Source organism: Sus scrofa, chromosome 5, assembly GCF_054392235.1.
Source record: "Sus scrofa isolate SSC_HxYL_T2T_F1_AM1 chromosome 5, Sscrofa_HxYL_maternal_Yorkshire_Landrace_v2.0, whole genome shotgun sequence".
Lineage (NCBI taxonomy): Eukaryota > Metazoa > Chordata > Mammalia > Artiodactyla > Suidae > Sus > Sus scrofa.
This window is the reverse complement of record NC_139387.1, coordinates 89,470,189-89,487,200: the sequence shown is the minus strand read 5'-3', so window position 1 is coordinate 89,487,200 and position 17,012 is coordinate 89,470,189. Positions and strand designations below refer to the sequence as shown.

Genomic DNA, 17,012 nt, shown 5'->3' with positions numbered 1-17,012 from the left:
AGCATAAATATTGGCTCTGTATTAAGCCAACCTCTTGCAGCTGTACACCAGCTCTCAACTATTAAAAAGATTCTTAAATTCCCAGGGAAACAAAAATCAATTTCCATCATATAAATTTGTATATAAATCCACTGCACTTTACTCCAAATATTTTCTCATCAAGGAGTTTGGAACAAAATTTTTTTTGAAAGAGAAAATCTCCAGTTCACCGATTGCACCATTATAAATATTTGAATGACTTCCAGTAACTTTTCTTAGAAAATCTCAATGTCTGTGTAACATGCCAATGACAGCTCAGCAGTAATGTCAATACATTTCATTATCTGGCAAGACAAGCATTCATAGCAATAGATTGGAATTCAGATTGCCATTTTCATATATTATATTTCACTTTTGTCACAGCACACTGGATGGTTATTCTTGCCCTCTTGGCAAGATACTCATTTCTGGGCTTATATTAAAAATCTATTTTATCTCTTAAAGCTTAGAATGAGCTAAGTGATTACTGTTTTAATCCTAAATCAATATGTGCAGTCAGGTCTTGAAAGAATTCCAATCACTGTAGCCCTTGTTCATATTTTGGATGGATAATGATGCCATTGGGGTGTTTTCCTTGGGGCTCATTTAATATAGTCTACTTGTGGGAATTAAGGTTGCTAGTCTAGTGACTATCGTTCACATACTTCAATCAAAGTCAAGGATAGGATATTAATTTTCTGGGTTTTGTGAGACTGCACTGGCAAAGTGAAATACACATATTTGTCAAAGTATGGAGAAATAAGAGTAAAATGGAGATGTACTTCTCAAACTTCAGTATGCATTAGAATCTCCTGGTATGCTAGTTAAAACATCCCTATGTCCCGTAATTAGTGATTCTGATTCAGTAAGTCTGTGTGGGGTTTGGGACTTTGATTTCCGATAAGTTCCTAGGTGATATTGATGTTCCCAGCTCAAGGACCACCTTTTGAGGAGCAGTGAAACTAAACAGAGTGGTCAATAGCAAAGATTAAGATCTTGCCTTTGCCATTTATGGGCTTGTTGATGTGGGGTACTTCACTTCACCCATTTTTAAGCCTTAGTTTTGTCACTGAGTGTTTTGTAAGAATTAGACAAGTCTGTATGGCACTTGACATAATGCTGGAAAGATACCGAATATGTGCCAAATAAATGATAGGATGGTTATTAGAAATGATGAAATCTCCTTTTCTGGGATCCATCTGGTTGAATATACAGTTCTTCTGTTCCATATTCTAGTGTATTTAGCAAATTATTGAAGTATGTCTAGATTAGGGGCTATCAGATTTGGTGCATTAGCAACTACTCGGGATTTAAATTGCTCACTTAAATATTTTGATCCCTGGGCCTTCCAACCAAATACCATACTGAAACTTTTTCTTTCTTTTTTTTTTTTTTTCCATACTGAGATTTTGATTCTCTGTCCTTTGGAGTATTTTTCATTTAAATTGCTTTATAGTCCACGGCTCCACAGTATGTCTCCTTATAAATGATCTTTTATTTTTAAATTTTTATTTGTTTATTTATTGCTTTTTAGGGGCACACCCACGGCATACAGAGGTTTCCAGGCTAGGGGTGGAATTGGAGCTACAGCTGCCGGCCTACGCCACAGGCACAGCAACACAGGATCTGAGCTGACTCTGCAACCTACACCACAGCTCAAGGAGACACCAGATCCTTGACCCACTGAGCGAAGCCAGGGATCGAACCTGCAACCTCATGATTACTGGTCAGATTTGTTTCTGCTGAGCCACAACGGGAACCCTTGATTGATCTTTTAAAGAACAACATCAATTTACTTTCAAAGTCAAACTCAAATCTTTGGAGACTAATATCCTTTCTCTCCATATTTTGCTATTAAGAGAACTGGTGTTCTGCCAAGGCAACATTTTAATAAATTTAAGCTTGAGATTTTCATTGTCACGTGAACACTGAAATTGGCTCTCAATTACATAAAGCAGCCAATTCAACAGGATACGTGTATTGGATTTACAACGAACATGTCTGTGAAAAAAACAGTTTAAAATCCCTGATTTTGTGGTTTTCTGTTACTTCGTTAAACAGGTATAATCCACCAATCATAAGCATCTCAGCTATTTCGGGCTAAGTTAATCTTGAGAAGTATATGATTTTATTTTAGTCAAATGTTAACAAGTTAATGTCTTGCATTCAATAGTTTATTTATTTTTTCACTTAATACTAAGTTCCATTTCCATGGCAGGTGATGGTCTAGATACTGGGGAAAACACTCACCCTCCCAGAGCTTACAGTCTAGTGAGAACAGTAAAAGCTGAGTTATTCAAACCTCATTTTAACATGCTGATAAATCTCCAGCCTTTACCAGTTAACAAATTGTAGAAAGTTTCAGCTCATTGTTTGTTTGTTTATACTAAATTACTCATGAAGCTGTTAACCATCACTCAAAGCTTCAGACACAGTGGATGATGTCTTCTAGAAGCAGAACCCTTCCAGAGCTTCTTACCAAAGAAACACTCTACGTTTTCTATGATTTTTTTTTTTTTTGTAAAATGAATGTATAGAAAGCAAATTAAGTCAGCTTTGCAGCTTGCAACTAGATGTTACATATACTTTCTAGTAAAATGACATAATTGAAGACAAAGTACCAATTTGCATTTCAAACTTGGTCTTTGAGCATTTCAAAAGATGCAAGGATTTACATTATACTACCTGATATAGACTGAATGTTGTGTCCCCACCCATAACACCTTACTCTAAACAAATGTGTGTGTTTAAGGCATAACCTCCAAGGTGATGGTATTTGGAGATGGGGATCTGGGAAGCTGACAAGAGTAGATGAGGTCCTGAGAGTGGGCCCTTCATGAGGGGATTAGTGTCCTTAAAAGAAAAGAAACCAAAGAACTTGCACTCTCTCTCTCTCTCTCCCATGTGAGGACACAGCAATAAGGTGGATGTCCGTGAGCCAGGAAGCAGCTCTCATCAGAAACCCAATCAGCTATACCCTGACCTTGGACTTCCAAGCCTCTAGAACTGTGAAAACAAATTTCTTTTTTTTTTTAAGCCACCCAGGGTATGGTATTTTGTTATGGCAGCCTGGGCAGGCTAAGATATGACCTTAAAAGGAAGACAGGAATTTGTACAAAATGGTGAAAATGATTTAAACTTATCTATTATTCCCAAGCAGGGCCCTCAGCCCCAGTCTGCCAGGCTGGTCTTGACCATTGCCTACACACAATTTGCTTTCTTGCCTCTGGTTTGCTCTCCTCTTTGTGCTATTTTCCTTACCCCAAATCATCCACTTCTGGAAATCGTGATTAGCCCTGGTCCTTTATCAAATGGTCCTTTATTGCAAAACTTGTTTCACAATACACTTAGCTGCATTTTTCTATGGTGTCCTTATGTTGGTTCAAGGATGTAGGTCTTATATGCTCGACTAGATATCAAACATCTCCAAGGCAATCCTAGGGTCCAGACTTTTTAAATCTCTTGTGTCCTCCAATGGCTCTTGTCAAGTGTTGTGCAAATAAAATGGGAATAAAACTTACTGAATGAAAACTGAACTAGATGCTGAGAGCCAACGGATGTTCTGAGGCAAATGAATCAAATGCAAGGAAGAACAATAAAACCCTGGCTCCAGAGCCTGCGGGTGAGGGTGGGAGAGAGTCATTCTGGATAAGTGAGTTTACTAGACGGCTGAGGATTTATCCTTTTAAACACCAAGAGTTTTAATTATCTTGGATGGAAACATTTCCAATATAGTAATCGTTCCTGCCTTCTAAAAGTGCATTATAAACATAATCCAGCTTGATGACTCGAGGTTGTCATTGAAAGTAGCATTGTGCTATAACACCTCAGGCCTTTGGAGTTATGTAGAACTGTTTGTCCCTATTCTAAATGGCTGCAGATTGCTGGTTTTTTTTTTTTTTTTTTTTTTTTTTTTTTTTTTTTTTAATTGTCATTTGTTTTTTAGCTTTTCTGGGTCCTCCCTTGCTGCTGGATTGTCAGTCCCATTGATGCCAGGGTGACTGATTGTGCCATTTCTACTCCCTGTTCCTAATTTGCTGCTTCTCATCTGAAATGAGCTTGGAAATCAAATTCTCAATCTTCCTGTGGTTGTTGTCATGATTATTATTGTTAAAGATGTGTGTAAACTGAGAGCGAAGGGCTCTATGTGAGGACCTGCCAAGGTCCCCATGGCTAAAGTGTACAAGAAACAAACACATATATGGTATGAACTCCTAGTTAAGCTTCTCTGAAGCCTTTTAAATTTAATTCCTATTTTTAATTTTCTGGTCTGAAAATAAAACTTTCTAGACATGCATTTTTCAGATAGATTAGGAATTCAATCATGTGTTCGACAAGCAATCACTGAATGCTTACAAAGTGCAACATGCATACAAGGGCTGTAGGATGGTTGTCTAAAATGGATATTCTATGTCCAGCTTGCTGTTTTCGGTTTTGCACTAGCATATAATAGGTACTCAATAAATATTTGTTGAATCAATGAAATGAACTTTATAACCTAAGCAGATATAAGACACTGACACAGATACATATATAAACAAGCTTACAATGTAAGCTATAGTAAGGATCATAACAAAAATACAAATAATGTACAAAGACCAAAAGATTACCTCCTGCTAGGAAATCCAGAAGGATTTCGTGGAAGAGGTAGTGGTTTTGACTGGGACTTGAAGCATTCAGCAAGAAATTAGGGAAGTGGGAAGAGACAAAAACACCACAGGCAAAGGCCAGATGCTAGGATGGGGAGGGTGTATTTGGGGGACAATTAGTACATTTTGGCTGAAGTACATGTAGGGGAGTAGAAGGAGATCAAATTATAAGATTATATTTGGGTCAGAGCATGGGTGGGCCTTGAATGTCAGACTAAAGAATTTGGACATTGTTTATTAGGTGATGGGGAGGAACTGAGGGTGTCTGAGCTGGGAGGTGACATGCTTAGAGCTGGGCTTTAGAAATCTTGCTAAATGTTGGAATTTAGGAGTTAAAGGGCAACAGGGCTGGAGGTGATTCCAAGGGTACAGGTGGAAAGCAACATGAGCCTGAACTAGGATGTTGGCAGTGAGAATAGCTGAGAGGGATGATTGTCAGAGACACTGCAGAGGTAGAATAAGAGGATGCAGCAACTTATTCATTGTCAGGAGAAATGGAGAAGGACACATTGGGAAATCCAAGTGATGCCCTTTCCAGAATGAACTTGAAGAGTCCAAAAGAACAGGTTTAAAAGGATGGTGATGAGTCCGACTTGGGACATGCTGAGGTGTGAGAGTGAATTGTTGATAGCTCTGCTGTAAAAAGAATAAATGGGAACCTGCCCCGAAAAACACTAAAGGGATAACAAATAACAAATGAGTGCTCATGTGGACTCAGCTCATAAAAAGGAATTAAAGGTCAACATCTTATTTTTAGTTCTTTTTGACATGACTATATTAAAAATTGTTTTCAAATAACTTTAAGTGCCCCCTTTAAAAAAAAACTTCTATTTTTATTTGTCTTATTAAGATTAATGCTATGTAAAGTTTGAGCATTACTGGAGTTACTCATGGATTAGTAGCAGCTCCTATGTGAAACCAGACATCGAACAAGAAAACAAACACATTGAGAAAACTTCCCCCAAACAGCAGATGGATCTTGACTTGCCATCAGAAACAAAGGTGTTTTCAGATTAGCAGGCAGCATGTCCATGGAACAAGAACAAGTAGGGAAGCTAGAATACTAAATTGGATTTTATAGAATGGAAGAGTAGGCTTCTGACATGTAAACAGGAGGGAAAAGTGCATTCTAGGCAAAGGAAGCTGTGCATATAAACCTGTCATGAAGGAATGGTATGGCATCGTCAGGGGATGGCATGAGGCCATTTGGCTGGAGCACGTGTGGAGAGAAGGAGAGAGAGGCCTGCAATCAAGGAAAGGTAAAGTTGTAGCTTGAGAAATAGGATGGGGCAGGAAGGGGGAGTGGGCTTCATATTCAACACTAAAATTTGCACTTTTTAACAGTGGGTAACCATCTCAGTGGTCCACTGGGGAGGCAGAATAATCAGATATATTCAAGCAAATTCTGAGTGGATCTATGGAGGATATTTAAGGATTGAGGAATAGAGGCAGAAATGAGGCTACTAAGGTGTTCCTGAAAGCAACTGAGGATCTGAGTAAATGAGGTTATGAACCAAGCTAGTGCCTAGCCTATAACAGATGCTCAATGTGTGCTAGCTGATAGGTTGTTGGGGTTGACAACAGTTTTTGGTTCATCAGAATTGGATGAGCCTCCTCTTGGATTCAAATCAGCTTTAGCAGTAGTTGCTGGGACAAATGTCCTGAAGAGAAGGATCTAGAAGATTAATACTATAGCCAGAAGCAAGGTTTATCTTTGGCTTGGGGCACATGTTGATACAGAAGATATAGGGAAGCAAAATACCACCAGCTTCTGGTGGACCTGCTTTCTTCTAGCATTCAGAGCACCCTGAGGCATAATCAGTCTGTACAGAAACATGCCAAATCCTTGGAAGGCCAATGTAGCTTCTAAAAAGTTCAAGGGGAAACTGCAGGAGATCTCCATCGTAGAGACTACTCTTTTTTATTTTTATTTTTACTTTTTGTTTTTTGTTTTTTTTTTTTTTTGGTCTTTTCTAGGGCCGTACCAGTGGCACATGGAGGTTCCCAGGCTAGGGGTCTAATCAGAGCTGTAGCCGCCGGCCTTCGCCACAGCTACCACAACATGGGATCCGAGCCAAGTCTGTGACCTACACCACAGCTCACGGAAATGCCAGATCCTTAACCCACTGAGCTAGGCCAGGGACTGAACCCGCAACCTCATGGTTCCTAGTCAGATTTGTTAACCACTGAGCCACGACAGGAACTCCAGGAGACTATTCTTTTTTTAAATACAGTGAATATGTACTACCCTATAGCATTGATAACGTCCAACAAGGTAGCCACTAGGCATGTGTGGCTATTAAGCATTTGAAATATAGCTAGTTCAAATTCAGATTTTCTGTGAGTATAAAATACACAGTAGATTTCAAAGACTTCCTATGAAAAATAATGTAAAACATACTTTTTATTGTATATATGTTGATAATATTTTATATTTATTGGACTAAATAAAATACATTATTAAAATAAATTTACTTTTGGAACTAAGCCTATAAGAATATTTAAAATAATTTTATATAGCTCATGTTAGCATTCTATTGGACAGAGCTACTACAAAAAGTTCAGTGTTATTTTATATTGCAAAAATAAACTAGTTCTATCTCCCCTGAACATTTTCCTTGTAGGGAAGCGGTTGACATGTACCCTAGGGAGAAATTTAAAATGTAATAAACAGATTAATGTATTCTTATCTATTATCCAGAATTGTTTATCTGCTTTTCAATGTTTCCATGGAGATTAGTGCACCTGTAGGGCTTAATGGCCCTGTTTTAACAGCCATGGTGTTCTGGACAGTTTGCATATTATAAACATTATTTTAGGGAGTTCATGTTGTGGCTCAGCAGTAAAAAAAACCTGACTAGTATCCATGAGCACAGGGGTTCGGTCCATGGCCTCGTTCAGTGGGTTAAGGATCCAACACTGCCATGAGCTGTGGTGTAGGTCAGATCCTGTGTTGCTGTGACTGTGGTGTAGGCCAGTGGCTGCAGCTCCAATTTGACCCCTAGCCTGAGTTCTTCCATATGCTGTGGGTGCAGCCCTAAAAAAAAAAAAAAAAAGAAAAAGACAAATTATTTTATGTAATTTTTATATAAATATAAAAAACTTGAAAGGGTTCATTATTTGGGGTTATTAAAAGGCATTAAAGATGAGGTGGGAAGCTCCCATTTTAACTACTTTCATATGAGGGCAAGTTATAGTCTGACATGTTCAAGTAGACTCAAACTTTCTAAAGAGGTTATTGCAAAATACTCTCCCGCAAAGCTTGGAGCCAATATCTCTATTAGAACATCACACAACAATTGTGAATTCTCAAACCAGAGTACTTGAAGGATCACTTTGCTTTCCCACTGGTGAAGAACAAGTAACTGTTCAGAAAGGGCATTCTTGCACTGAACTTCGGGGCTTCCAATTCTTTTTCTTTCTCCCCTTATGCACTAGCGGAAATTGTAACATCTGATCACAATATTGACCTTTAGCTTAATTTTCCCTAATTTTGCAGAACCTTCCTGCTTCACACCAACAATCCCCTATGATTCTATAAATTTGGTGTGTGTTAGCATTTAACAGAATGTGAAATAACTTCTTGAATTCTCCACCAAATGGAACTGATTATACAATGAAAATAACTTAAGGAAGGATCTGAGACATCATGTAAAATATTTTACTATGTTTTGCAAGGCTCTTTGCATTTAGGAAGCAAGAAGTTTTGTTTTTAAATGAAAGAGGTCTCTCTTTCTCTCTTTTTTTTTTTTAAAGCAAAACCTTATTCACTCTTTGAAATGTGAGGAAAAAAATTTTTTTTTTCAAAAGTGAAATGACGACTATGAAATCCAAAAGGGAGAATTATAACCTGAGGTGTGCCTGCCACATGTATGGTTTGCTGTGCTTCAAAGTACATAGACAGTCTGATAGTACTCAGTAGACACAGAACCTTTCGGACAGAACAGGCAGTTCTTAAATACCTGTCACCGGCGTTATACAGCAGAGCAAGATGGAACTGAAAGATTCTTATGTCAAGCCTTTAATACTGGTACAACAAAAATGACTTCATCTGTGCAATTAGTGAACAAGCTGTTCCCACTTATCTAATACCTCCAGGAAGAGAACCTTATTCTGACTTTGATTTGTCCTGTTTTCCCTGCACACTGAATGTTGCAAGCTTATGTCAGCTAAAATCTCTTGGCCTAATAATTACAGCCAGCACTGAAAAACTCTTCCCCCAAATTACCAGTGCAAACAAAATGAGGGAAACATAAACTAAACTCAGTCCTCCCGCCCCCATGTTACCTTCCCTTCTTCACCCCAGGAGTTCTGTGATCAAAATGTTTCAGCACCTTTTCATCTATAAAATCAAACTACATTTCTGTTTAATAAATTAATTTTTACTGAGCTTTTATTTGCTACCACTTTCATTGCCTTATTGCCCTCTTTGGGCAGTGTATTCCATAAATTTTAAAATAATTAAACTCTTTTATTTAAAGGAAAGAAACTCTAAAAGATCACCTTTTTTTTCCCCATTCAGTTTCAAATGTCTAAAGGGAGAAGTCTGAAGAGAGACACGCAGTTCTAGAAATATATTATATTATATGTATATATATATTATGTGGCCAGTGTATAGGAGAAATACTTTTTTCTAAATAAACAAACCCAATTGTCCTTCCCATCAAAATCTGAAAAGAAATATCCAAAGCCTTTTCAAATGTACCATTCTTCCAGGCCTAATCTATCATGCTAGTGATAAGCCTTCGGAGTCTGGGGACCATCAGCAAAGTTGCTTAAGTGGTGCCAATTTCTTCTAGGACTTAAAGGATCCAGATTCATTATTCCAGAGTGAAAAATGGATATGGAAAAGGGCAGTAAATTGGGATATGCTCCCTTTAAAGCAGCAGTAATAAGCTACTTACGCTGTGGCTTGTCAGGAGGCACTCTTAACCTACAGCACATTCCATTTTCATTTGAGAAGAATATGTTACTAAAAAGATTATTTTCACTTCAAAAAGTATTTTCATTTAATTCCACATCTGATTTCTGCTGGAATGATATATGTAGCTCCACTCTTGTCATGTCACTCTACTTTTCAAAAGGACAAACATGCTAATAGGGATCAAAGACCAGCTGTAAAGATGTAAGTGCCCACTATGTCCTAATACAGTTATTAGCTTTAAACTGAATTTTTCTTTTCTTTTTTTTTTTTTGCTTTTTAGGGCCATACCTGTGGCATATGGAAGTTCCCAGGCGAGAGATCGAATCAGAGCTGCAGCTGTCAGCCACAGCCATGACCACAGCCACAGGCACAGCAACTCCGGATCTGAGCTACATCTGTGACCTACACCACAGCTCAAGGCAACACCAGACCCGACCCACTGAGCAAGGCCAGGCATCCCACCCGCATCCTCATGGATAACAGTCGGATTCATTCCTGCTGCACCCAAACAGGAACTCCCTAGTTGGATTCTTAACCCACTGAGCCACAATGGGAACTTCTGCTTTATCTTTCTAAAAGAGGATCTGATTTAGGAGATGATTTCACTTGGAACATTTTTTTTTTTTTTTTTTTTTTTTTTTAGCACTTAGCCTGGTAGCCTGGAAATAACAGAGTAAATGTGTCAATACTAGCCATATTTTAGCACTTTTCTAGTCTTTAGGGCATAAATTACAGAGCTAGACCAGGGCCAGACTAAATTATTTTGGCAGATGAAGCATATGAAGCATTTCCTCTGAGGAAAATTTAGGGCACTGGATTAGATCACCACTTTGATGGGTATACAACTGATTAGACTAGGTATTAACTAGAGGCAACTACAGTTTATGTAGATTCTCTCTTAGGATCTTTTGTTTTTTCCTAAACATTTTAGAAATGATATGGATGCATGTTAACATACCAAGATGAATACAGAAAAAGACAATATTTCAGAGGAGAGAAATGTTCTTGGCATAAGAGGAAAGTGGTTAGAATTAAAAGGAGAAAAGTTCATTGAGAACAATATTGGGAGGAAACAGGATTTCATTCATTAAAAAAAGAAGAGTTGCTCAATGCCTACTGTGTGCCAGGCTCTGCTCTAGGTGCAAGCTGAATTCTCAGGAACTCATGTTCTAATTAAGTGGCGTATGGAAGTTCCTAGGCTAGGGGTCTAATCGGAACTGCAGCTGCTGGCCTACACCACAGCCACAGCAATGTCAGATCCAAGCCTCATCTGTGACCTACACCACAGCTCACAGCAACGCTGGATCCTTAATCTACTGAGTAAGGCTGGGGATCGAACCTGTGTTCATGAATGCTAGTCAAAATTCGCTTCTGCTGAGCCACAACAGGAACTCCAAAATGTAGAGTTTTTATAGACACTTTTTATCAGGTTGAGGAAGTTCATTTCTACCTTAATTTGTTGAGAATTTGTATCAGTAATGGGCATTGAATTTTGTCAAATGTGCTTTCTGTTGAGATAATCATACGGGTTTTCTTTTGGTTTGTTAATAAGATAAATTACATTGATTTTTGGGTTTTAATCCAACTTTGCATTCCTGAGATAAATTCCACTTTGACGTGATATATTAATTGTGGTTTTTGTTGTTTGTTTTGCTTTTTAGGGCCACACCAGAGAAAATGGAAGTTCCCAGACTAGAGGTCAAATCCCTGCTGCAGCTGCCGGCCACAGCCACAGCCACAGCCACAGCCACACCAGATCCAAGCCGAGTCTGCAACCTACACCACAGCTCACAGCAACGCTGGATCCTTGACCCACTGAGCAAGATCAAGTATTGAACCTGTGTCCTCATGGATACTAGTCAGGTTTGTTACCACTGAGCCACAATGAGAATTCCCTAATTGTTCTTAAAAATAGATTTTTTTTTAAAGTATAGTTTTACATTTACAGAATAATTGAGCAAATGGTATAGAGATCACAGACACACACGCCACACCACTTCACAACCCCTCCCTCACCCGACTTTGGTTTCCCCTACTGTTAATATCTTGCACTAGGGTGATTCATTTGTTATAATTAACAAAACAATTTTTGGTTACCATTAATGAACCAATATTGATACATTATCATTTCCTAGTCCATAGTTTATATTAATGTTCACTCTGTGTTGTTTAGTTCTATGGGTTTTGACAAATGAATAACGGCATGTTATTCACAGTTTCATACAGAATAGTTTCATTACCCTAAGAATGCTTCACCTATTCAATCCTCCCCTCCTCCCCTCACATCCTGACAACCAATCATCTTTTACTACTGCTATAATTTTGCCTTCTCCAAAATGTCACATAGTTGAGATCATACTACATGTAACCTTTCCAGACCGGCTGCATTCCCTTAGCAATATGCGTTTAAGGTTCCTCTGTGGCTTTCCATGGTTTGGTAACTCATTTCTCTTCATCACCAAACAGTATTCCATTATATGAATATATTCGAGTTTGTTCATTCATTTGCCTATGGAAAGACACCTTGGTGACTTCTAGTTTGGGGAAGTGTGAATAAAGCTGCTATAAACATTCATGGGTAGATATCTAGGAACATGATTGCTATATGGTAAAACGATGCTTACCTTTGTAAGAGACTGTCAAACTGTTTTTCAAAGGTTGTACTATTTTGTGTTCTCATCAGCAATGAATGAGGGTGTTACTGGTGCTCTGCATCCCTCCCAGCATTTAGTATTAGCAGTACTTTGGATTTTAGTCTTTCTAATAAATATGTGGTATAATTTTACTGTTGTTTCATTTGCAATTCCCTAATCATATGATTATGAGCAATTTTTCATATTTTTATTGGACATCTGTATATTTTCTAAGATATCAGATTCAATTTGCTAAGACTTTTTAAAGAATACTTACTTCTGTTTTCAGAAAGGATATCAGTTTATCATTTTCTTTTATTGTAACATCTGTCTGCTTTTGGTATCCTATTAATGTTGTTCTCATAAAATTACTTAAGTAGTTTTCTCTTTTCAATGTTCTGGAAGAGAGTGTACAATTGGTATTCTTTCTGAAATGTTTGCACTGATGAATCCATGTTTGGGGGTCTAGTTTTCTTTATGGGAATGTTTTTAACTATACATTCAATTTCTTTTGTAAATAAAAGGCTGTTCAGATGATTTATTTCTTTTGTAGTTATTGTGTGTGTGTGTGTGTGTGTGTGTGTGTGTGTGTGCTTTTTTATGGCCACACCTGCAGCATATGCAAGTTCCCAGGTTAGGTGTCTAATCAGAGCTACAGCTGCCGGCCTACACCAGAGCCACAGCAAGCTGGGATCCAAGCTGTGTCTGTTACCTACACCACAGCTCACAGCAATGCTGAATCCTGGACCTACTGAGCAAGGTCAGGGATGGAACCCGAATCCTCATGGATACTAGTCAGATTCGTTTCTGCTGCACCACAATAGGAACTTCCTGGAGTAATTTTTGATAGTTTGTATCTTTCACGGAATTCTGTCATAGATTTTGCCCTTGGGGGCCTTTTATTTTGCTCTCTAGGTACTCTGTATTTACACAGGCCATTAAATGCTGCTTCTAGGTTCTGCAAATTTTCTAAGGTTTGATTTGGAAAATAAGAATGACAGTGTAGCAATGCATGAACCAGTATGATTAAGCTGTCCCTAAGAAAATGCAGAAGTAGCTTTACTTGATTGCTACAGGGTCACATATTTTAATATAAGTGAAAAAACGAGATGCTGTTGTTAGAATATTTTTAAGAGAAGTATAAAATTTTTTTCACAACCCTACTTTGCAGATTACAATTTAAATTTTAATAAGATTACTGACCTTTTAAGTATTTTGCTTTTGTATGGATAATTAAAAGTATTAATATTTAAGATATGACTATTGCCAATAGATTACACATTTTTGTTTATATAAATAAACCTCTTTTCTTTCTTACATTTCTCAGGGGAATCATTTAACTCCTCTGGGCTTCAATTTATTCACTGGTAAAAATGAGGCAAGTAGACTAGACATTTACTAAGATTTCTTCTTAGACTTTAAAAATGTTATTACTCCAATACTTAGAACTATGAAAAAATATTTGTTAACTATGAAACAAAGTGTTTACTTTTAAGGTGTTTAGTTAATCAACCTAAACATAGATGCCCAGTAAATAATTTGTAGATATTATAAAATGATTTTTTTTTTCCCAATTTACTTCCTTGTAAGCTGCCAATTGAAGGTAATATTGTTTGGGGAAAGAGAAGAAATGGAGTCACAAATAAAATCTTTACACTCCATGTTCCAAAGGAAGATAAATGTTTTATTTAAAGCTATCTATCTGAAGTCCAAGTCAGAGTGACACTTTAGCGTCAGTACTTTTGTTTATCAATCTTACTAACAAAGACAACTTGGTTGCTTCTAGTTTGGGCAATTATGAATGAAGCTGCTATAAACATTGCATGTTTTTGAAAAGACACCTTGGCACCATGGCAGCAGCTGTTTAAAGTACAGGATTAAATTGTGGGAGTTTAAATTCTTCGCTAATCCTGGAAATCACGCTTGTTTTTTAGGGACGAGCTTGATCAGAAACAAAACAGTTTTACTCAATGTTACACTGACTGGGCCCTCTTCATGGCCACATGGACACAATTTATTCTTTAACAGGAGCCATGATCTGGTTCAGCTATAAAAGTTTCACTGTAGGGTATGTGTAAAAAGAAACATTTACAAATTACATTATAATACAACGGACTATAAAGATATAGATTTAGTCATTGTTTATTCTTTGCTCATTCTTGGAAGATTTTTAAAACTAAAAATTTTAATGAAAAAGCTCTGGAAATCTTGAGTGTGGCTTACCATCCAATTTGTCTTTATATCCAAGAAGAAAATTATACTTTTTTTTTTTTGGCTGTGTCTGCAGCATGTGGAAGTTCCTGGGCCAGGGATCGAACCTGTGCCACAGCAGAAACCCAAGCCACTGCAGTGACAATGCTGGATCCTTAACCCACTACACCTCAAGGGAATGCCTAAACATTTTAAATTAAGGTAAGTTCGGGTCAGTTTGGTGTTTTAGCAACAGCACTGTCTGTAGCCAATGCTTCTAGTAGTACCTGCAGCATTTCTCCCCAGTCCACCACAGATTTCAGCCATAGCTGTGGTAGCCTGTTCAACTCAATCTCTGCCTCGCTTTTTAGTGACAACAACGCACTTCAAATGAATGTCCCATCTCTCCACTTTCTGACAAAGTGTCCTTTCTAGGCCATGGGAACCTCTGAGGCCTATATGCAAGTATATCCCCAAGGTGCAGAGGAGAAATGTCCTTAACCAACGGGTCCAGGGCCAGTGGACCATGATCCAGCCTCTAGTCCTTCTAAGGGACAATTCTGGGAAGCACCTGCTCATTTCTAAAAAGGGTGCTGATCCTGGAATCAAGTTCCAAGCACTCACAATGGAAATCTTGATAGTACACCCTTGCATTGTATTTTCTTTCCTATCTCATTCTTCCTGCTCTCACTCCTGCTTCCTGGGATTCATTCACAAATCGGCTACTTACATCCAAATGATTGTTTCAGGGTTTGTTTTAGGAGGAATGTAACATAGGACTTTGGTAATGAGTGACCCTTGAAAGTAGATTCTTAGGATGAGATTCTGAAATTGAGGTGACTTACCTATTGCTATGATAAGCAGGATGGTGGTAATCCCTGGCGTGATCACAATTCCTAGGAATCTCACCTGTGATGGAATGGGATAAGAGAAATGGTTACCAAGTAGCTCTGTCACCAGAATGGTCTGGGGCCAAAGGACTGTGAAATGGCTTAGCATTTGTTATCTTCCTTGGAAGCTTTGAAAAAAGGGAAGTAACAGACTCAGATCAGCCAACTCTCATCTTAGGGTACACTGAAAGCCAAAAGTCCACCTTGGCAGTGTTTAAAGAAACCAACCATTATCTCCTTAGCCATAGGACTGCTGGAGTGAAAAGCAGACTCAGAGTGGAATAGTAAGGGTGGCAGAACTACGAAGGAGATAAAACAGGCAGTGTCCACAAGCCTCCTTTGCTAACGACACAGCCCTGATATCAAGGAAGAGGGACTAAAAATCGGGATGAGAAAATTTGAGTGGATGTGCCTGAGGAGCTTGAACCCTTGGTTTTCTCCGAACTCTCAAGTCAGCCAAGCAGCTCTTTTTCCCTCACAAAGGAGAGCAGCTTCTCCTTACCTGGAGACCATGCAGTGTTCACCTGAAGTAGATACCTTCTAAGATGACTCTTACTACCTTAAGGTCTAACTTCCTCCCATTGCCATGAGAAGAATAGCTATTGCCAAATTTTAGCTGAGAGAGAAAATATAGACCTTAATTTGGGAAGAAAAAGCTTTTACTGAAAGAATTTTAGGAACTGGCTAATAATTACTGACAGGAATTTAGAGAATATGTGTGGGAACGGGTATTGCATGTGCTGGCCCAGAGTGGCAGAATACAAGACTGGACAGAGGAGTTTATTGACAGGGGAGCACTCTTTCATGACTCAGATTTAACATCCTAGCAAGGACACATGTTGTTAACAGGCTGTTGGGATGGCTTCTTGAAACTTGCTCATGATAATGGCCACTACTAAATGAGAAAGAGATGCTGGAATTGCCCTGTCAAAGTGTTGAAGAGGTCAGTGGCTAGAGAGGTGGGGATGTTAGAATGGACTTACGTCATGTGTCAAGGATAACCAACCTACTCTTTTTCCAGGAAAAGTCCAGAGAACACACGAACACACACGCACACTCTCTCTCTTTTTTTTTCCCTCCAGTCCTGGTATGTGGAAGTTCCTGGGCTAGGGATCAAATTTGAGCCACACCTGTGACCTGCGCCACAACTGCAGCACTGGGCCACTGACTGAACCCACATCTCAGCAGGGACCCAAGCCACTGTAGAGACAATGCCAGATCTTTAACCTGCCGGGCCATAGCAGGAACTCCAAGAACTCTCTTTCCTAAGGCAATAAACACTATACTACTGAGAGTGACAACAATACTCCTGAGAAAATTAATTATGTCAGAATTCATAGTAGGAAATGATGCCACAGAATTGGACTCTCTTGTATTAACTGAGATAACAGAATCTATAATGGCAAGGAGGAGGTAGTGGTATTCCAACCATCACTGACAAAGTGGCAGTAAGGCTGAAGTGGCAACCAAGGCTCCTTGGTGTGCAAGAAGCACAGTATACCTCATGTTCAACGTAGAGGGCAAGAGACTAGCATATAGCTTTACTTGTAAAACCCCAAAAAGCAAGAGCCAGTGAGCAGAAAGTCAATGTCAACTGCTGTAATGGAAAACTGTTATTCTATAACTGTTATTTCATGTCCACTGATTGAAAAGAAGGCCAATGCCTTTTGAAGAATGCTCTCTATGCCACTGCAAGTATATAGAATAA

General features: G+C 38.5%; 1 protein-coding gene across 12 annotated transcripts in view; it reads right to left on the bottom strand.

The window, feature by feature from the left end:
* WASHC3 (WASH complex subunit 3) overlaps nucleotides 1–17,012 on the bottom strand; it is a 130,629-nt gene that overhangs the window by 47,948 nt on the left and 65,669 nt on the right. For all 12 annotated transcript variants that reach the window (XR_014804199.1, XR_014804200.1, XR_014804201.1 and 9 more), the window contains exon 10: nucleotides 15,260–15,323. The gene's annotated coding sequence lies outside the window, so the exon portion shown is untranslated. The remainder of the gene's footprint in view (nucleotides 1–15,259; nucleotides 15,324–17,012) is intronic.